General features: G+C 32.5%; 1 long non-coding RNA gene across 1 annotated transcript in view; it reads right to left on the bottom strand.

The window, feature by feature from the left end:
- The window catches only part of LOC141459564 (uncharacterized), a 35,867-nt gene extending 32,860 nt beyond the window's left edge, over nucleotides 1-3,007 (bottom strand). The window contains exon 1 of the long non-coding RNA XR_012461513.1: nucleotides 2,761-3,007. This is a non-coding gene — a long non-coding RNA (uncharacterized lncRNA). The remainder of the gene's footprint in view (nucleotides 1-2,760) is intronic.
- Nucleotides 3,008-6,013: the final 3,006 nt, after the last annotated feature.

Here is a 6,013-nt window from a genome sequence, read left to right as displayed (position 1 = left end):
TAATAAATTTGTAAATATTAAGATTTACCCACCCTAACTAGTAAGTATTATTATAATTATTTAATGTAACTATTAATGTGCGTTCTGACACAGGAATTTCCTTTCTTTGGTGAAGCATTTAAAATAACAATAAATTGTTAACTAAATCCGCCTATTTTCATGTTTCAACTATAACTAATAAATTTGTAAATATTAAGATTTACCCACCCTAACTAGTAAGTATTATTAAAACTGTCCGGTAGGACAGTTGTATAAGGGTTGATCGTCAAAAACTGCACGAAAAAGCGTAATGTTGAAAAACACCCAACTTTGACAATTTTTTTCTCTTTTTCTATAAAAGATAAAATTCCCAAATTTCCTTTATAATATAGGGCAAATCCTCCTTTATAACTGTAATTTTTTCGTAATAACATAGATTAATTAGTTTTTGAGAAAAACGATGCGAAAAATGCACAAAAACTACATTTTCAAAAATTGTTGTTGTTGTTCTTCTTCTTCTTCTTGTTGTTACCTTTTTTGTAAACTGCGTAGCGCCTAAACGCACGAACCGATTTTCATGAATGAGATGTCATTCGATTCAAAATTTTATGTAGATGTGCCTTTTGGGGTTTCGACGCTGTACATCAAATAGGAGAGGAGTTAGCCCCCTTTATGTAAGGCCCCTCCAAAATTATTATTACTAATTACTCTGTAAATCTTAGCCCGATTTTGAAATAATTTGGTAAGATGATAGAGTTAGGGCTCCTCTACGTAACATTAAAGCGGCGATCAGCTCTTACACTTGTTAAGGGAATGTATAGCAATCGTTTCAAATTATCGACACGAGAACCGATTGTCATGAATGAAGTGTCATTCGAATCGAAATTTTGTACAGATTTGCACTTTAAAAGTCTGAACGCTGTGCCTCATAAGGAGGGGAGTTTGCCCCACCCAAGTAAGGCCCTTTCTATTACCAATATTTCTATAACGCTTAGTCCGATTTTGATAAAATTCAGCTCGAATAAGTTGTTAAAGCTCCTCTACTTGGCTGTGAAGAACCATCAAGCTCTTGCACCTACTAAGAGGAAGTACTGCAATCGTTAAAATTATCAATGGGTGAACCTATTTACATTAATGAATTGTCGTTCGATTCAAAATCTTTGCCTTTTAGGGAGAAGTACTGTAATCGCAGTTTATTTTTCTTACTCCTCTTAAGAGGAAGTACTGAAATCGCAGTTTAATTTTGCTTTTTACGTACAAATACCTTCCTATTTTATTCAAAACGCTTTCTCAAAAAAATTGTTATTGAGGATGGCAACTATAATCATTCTTTAAAAAGATCTCTCCAATGGTAGTTATGGTTCCGACTTAACACCTTATCAGGTTATAATGATAGAATTGCTTATTCTAAATTTTAAAAAAATCTGTGAAGCAGATAAGTAACTTTGTAAAATAGACAAAAATGAAAATCTATCCAAAAGGTACAAAAATCTCTTTAACAAAAACTTACAGTTTAAAAGTTAAGTATAAGGGTTGATTAAACGCCAAAAGGTACACAAATCAGCAAGTACCCAACATTTCATTAATACTTCATTGATATTATTTAAGTAATTTTACCGCATTAATTTTCATTAATATTTTTTAAGAATTTATTAGATGTCACAGACCCTTATGCTGGCCAGTTCATTCATAATATTATTTTGTTACAATTATGATAAAATGTATATTATATCTTTATATTTTTTATAACGTTTTCTTTTTAGCCTGTGATTAATAGTTTGATTATTATAGATAAATAGATATTACAGTCAATCTAAGTTAAATGGTGTGCTACTTGAGTAAATATTTTGTAGATGAAAATGGCCAGCATAAGGGTATGTGACATCTAATAAATTCTTAAAAAATATTAATGAAAATTAATGCGGTAAAATTACTTAAATAATATCAATGAAGTATTAATGAAATGTTGGGTACTTGCTGATTTGTGTACCTTTTGGCGTTTAATCAACCCTTATACTTAACTTTTAAAACTGTAAGTTTTTGTTAAGGAGATTTTTGTACCTTTTGGATAGATTTTCCTTTTTGTCTATTTGCAAAGTTACTTCTGCTTTACAGATTTTTTTAAAATTTGGAATAAGCTACTCTATCATTATAACCTGAAAAAGTGTTAAGTCGGAGTTACTACCACTGGAGAGATCTTTTTAATAATGATTATAGTTGCGGTCCCCAAACCATCCTCAATAACAATTTTTTTGAGAAAGCGTTTTGAATAAAATAGGAAGGTATTTGTACGTAAATAGCTGTGACCGAGCGCCGTTAAGGGCGATCAGGGCAAGGGGAATTTCGCTCGCTCAGCAGGGGGGTACAAATAACTCGTCAGGCTATGAATACACTGATTTATTGTTGGTCCCAATACACCAATTAGAAAATCGCATACAAAGAGTTGAGCTCATTAATACAAAACCAAACTAATACTTCCAAAAACATAATTAACAATAGAAATATAAACGAAACTGAAGAAACTATAAGATAACATAAAAGTAAGATTAAATAGGCAAATTACAAATTAAATCAACAAAGTTGGGCCCTTATTCTCAAACATTCTATTATTATTACTGTTATTATTACTATTATTATTATTATTATTACTATTATTATTATTATTAATACTATCGGTTATCTTTTGTTAATCTACACTCTAGCAAATGTACTTCTCCCTCACTACGACAACAGTTAGCCTCGGCCGGAAGCAATGCGTAAAAATTTATGTTCAATACTCACAGCAAAACAATCCCATCAAACGCATAACACTTGTTTCCTCTCACACACTCTAACTAACTCTGCCGGTGTCTATACACTATACACCACGCGCTCGCTATTCTCTCTCTCTCTCTCACGCGGTACATTGCTCTCGGCCGCTACCAGCCGTGCCGTCAGCAGTTTAACTTAACAATTGCATTTTTTCCTACTAATTATTCAATTATTATTTACAAATTAAATGCTCTCCCTTTACAGCACGATAATTTTTTTTAAGTTCGCTGTATTGTAACAGTGTAGTCTCACTAAAATTACTTCTTTTGCATTTTTTCAGTTGAGATTTAACTGACTTTTTTGCAAGTAAACATTCACGATTTACGATCTATGGTTTACGATCTATGCCTTTTTTTTTAATTATTACAATTAAATTTCTTAGTGGACAGAATACCGGATTTTAACATAAATTCATGCATGTTTAATTTGAATTGGTCGTAACTTAAATTTATATCTTCAAAGCAATTATCAGAAATATTGGCGTCATTAAGCAATGACTTAAATTCATCCAAGATAGCATTGTTTCTATTAATAGAAGTAATTTGACGAACAGAATCGAGATTTTTTGAACTTTTTATACTGGATAAGGGTGAGATTATAGTTAAAACACAAAGATTATGATCAGTAAACAAAGAATTATTCATTACAGTAAAATTTTGAATAAAGGGAGTTAGACCAATATTAGCCCAAACAAGATCAATAACGCTACAGCCTTGAGTACCCACATAGGTAAATTTTCCAGATTCATCCCCATTTACTCGGCCATTGCAAACAAACATCCCAGAATTTTCCATAAGATCAACCAGAAGAGAGCCTCTTTTCGTGAAACATCCATCCTGAGAGCTTCTATATCCTTTTATGTGTAAATTTGCAAATACATCATCCTCCGTACTATTAAGCAGGCCTATACGGGAATTAAAATCGCCCCCAATTATTATTTGGGCCTCAGAATAATTTAACATTATGTAGTGAAGATCATCGGAAAAAGAGTTAATTATATCATCATCCGGTAAACTGGGTTTCCTGTAAACTAAGCCAATCACGAAATTAGTATTCCCAAGAGTTAAATTTAAATTTAGAAAATATTCTTTATTAATTAAAATACTCACATTATCAAAAATACCTTTCTTTACAAAAATAATCAGTCCTCCTGAAGCTCTGCCTTTTTTATAAAGTTTCCGTGCATTCGAGTAATAAAATTCATAATTATCCAAAAATATAGGGGGTTGAAAATTATCTGAATGGAGCCAAGTTTCACAAAAGCACAATACATCGACACTTAATAGAGATTCAATTTCATCACTTACCAAATTAAACAAGCAATTAAAACCTTTTAAATTCCAAAAACCAAATTTTATGTAATCAAAATTAGACACAGAAATAGACTCGAATTTAAGTTTCACTGCTCTTACGTCTGGCCTATTTTCCTTTATTTGTTCTTGGACGTAGTAGGTGTTGTGGTGCGTAAAAAAACATCCAGTGGACCCGGTTTCTTTGAGTCAGCTATTTTCTTGGTTTTCCTTTTCTTGACAGTTTTCACGACAAGAGATTGGTCTGTCGTATCCGTATCTGCAGTAGTGGTATCTTCCAAATCATCACCAGAATAATCCTCATTTCCAGGCGTAAACTTTAACAAATCACCAGCTGATCTGATAATGTTAGGGCGACAGTTTTCACTTACCCTCACCATCAGCTTATTATTCCTGTACCACACAAATTTAAGCCCTCCTTGCCTTTGAATTTCTTTAGCTTTCACAAATAGCTTACTAATGTAAATTGGCATAACTTCATTAATGTATATAGGTACAACAGGAGAATATCCAAATATCTCTGTGTTAAGTTTATTTTTATTCAAATTCTTTTGCATCAAAAACTTTTCGTTGTCAATCCGAGAAATAAATTTGACGTAGACTGGCGGACAAGATTGATTTAAAGCTTTACCTCTGTAGAGGAAGTCTAACTTTTCAGTATATATTTGGAAATCAATTGTTTCGGCAATTTTTGATAGCAATGTTGAAAGGTTTTCATATTGCATTTTAGGGACATTCAAAATTTTAATAATATCAGGAGATCGCGGAGTATAATAATTTGATTTTAAGTCATCTATTTCTTTCTTTAATAAAGTATTCACCTTTTTAATTCTAACAATTTCTGCTTCCTGGAATTTTACTTTATTCTCGATGTTCAAAATTAATTTATTTAAATCTTCTTTGTAACTGTTAACTGTTATTAAAACTGTCCGGTAGGACAGTTGTATAAGGGTTGATCGTCAAAAAATGCACGAAAAAGCGTAACGTTCAAAAACACCCAACTTTGACAATTTTTTTCTCTTTTTCTATAAAAGATAAAATTCCCAAATTTTCTTTATAATATAGGGCAAATTCTCCTTTATGACTGTAATTTTTTGCAACATAGATCTAATAGATTTCGAGAAAAAAGTTGCTGAAAATGAGGAAAAACGGCATTTTCAAAAATTGGTCTTGTTCTTGTTCTTGTTGTTGTTGTTCTTGTTGTTACCTTTTTTGTAAACAACGTAGCGCCTAAACGCGCGACCCGATTTTTATGAATGAGGTATCATTCGATTCGGAATTTTATGTAGATGTGCCTTTTGGGGGTCTCGACGCTGTACATCGAATGGGAGAGGAGTTAACCCCCTTTATGTAAGGCCCCCTTTAAAACTATTATTACTAATTACTCTGTAAATCTTGGCCCGATTTTGATAAAATTTGGTAGGATGATAGGGTTAGGGCTCCCCTACGTAACATTAAAGCGGCGATCAGCTCTTACACTTGTTAAGAGGAAGTATAACAATCGTTTCAAATTATCGACACGTGAACCGATTTTCATGAATGAAGTGTCATTCGAATCGAAATTTTGTACAGATTTGCACTTTAAAAGCCTCGACGCTGTGCCTCATAAGGAGGGGAGTTTGCCCCACCCAAGTAAAGCTCTTTCTAAAACTATCATTACCAATATTTCTACAAAGCTTAGTCCGATTTTGATAAAATGTAGCACGAAGAAGTGATTAAAGCTCCACTACGTGGCTGTGAAGTGCCATCATGTTCTTACACCTACTAAGAGGAAGTACTGCAATCGTTAAAATTATCAATGAGTGAACCGATTTACATCAATGAATTGTCGTTCGATTCAAAATCTTTGCCTTTTAGGGAGAAGTACTGTAATCGCAGTTTATTTTTCTTGCTCCTCTTAAAAGGAAGTACTG

Source organism: Rhodnius prolixus, unplaced genomic scaffold, assembly GCF_049639745.1.
Source record: "Rhodnius prolixus isolate KJV_2025 unplaced genomic scaffold, Rpr scaffold_11, whole genome shotgun sequence".
NCBI classification, from domain to species: domain Eukaryota; kingdom Metazoa; phylum Arthropoda; class Insecta; order Hemiptera; family Reduviidae; genus Rhodnius; species Rhodnius prolixus.
Note: the sequence above shows the minus strand (reverse complement) of the source record. Positions and strands in the feature narration are given on the sequence as shown.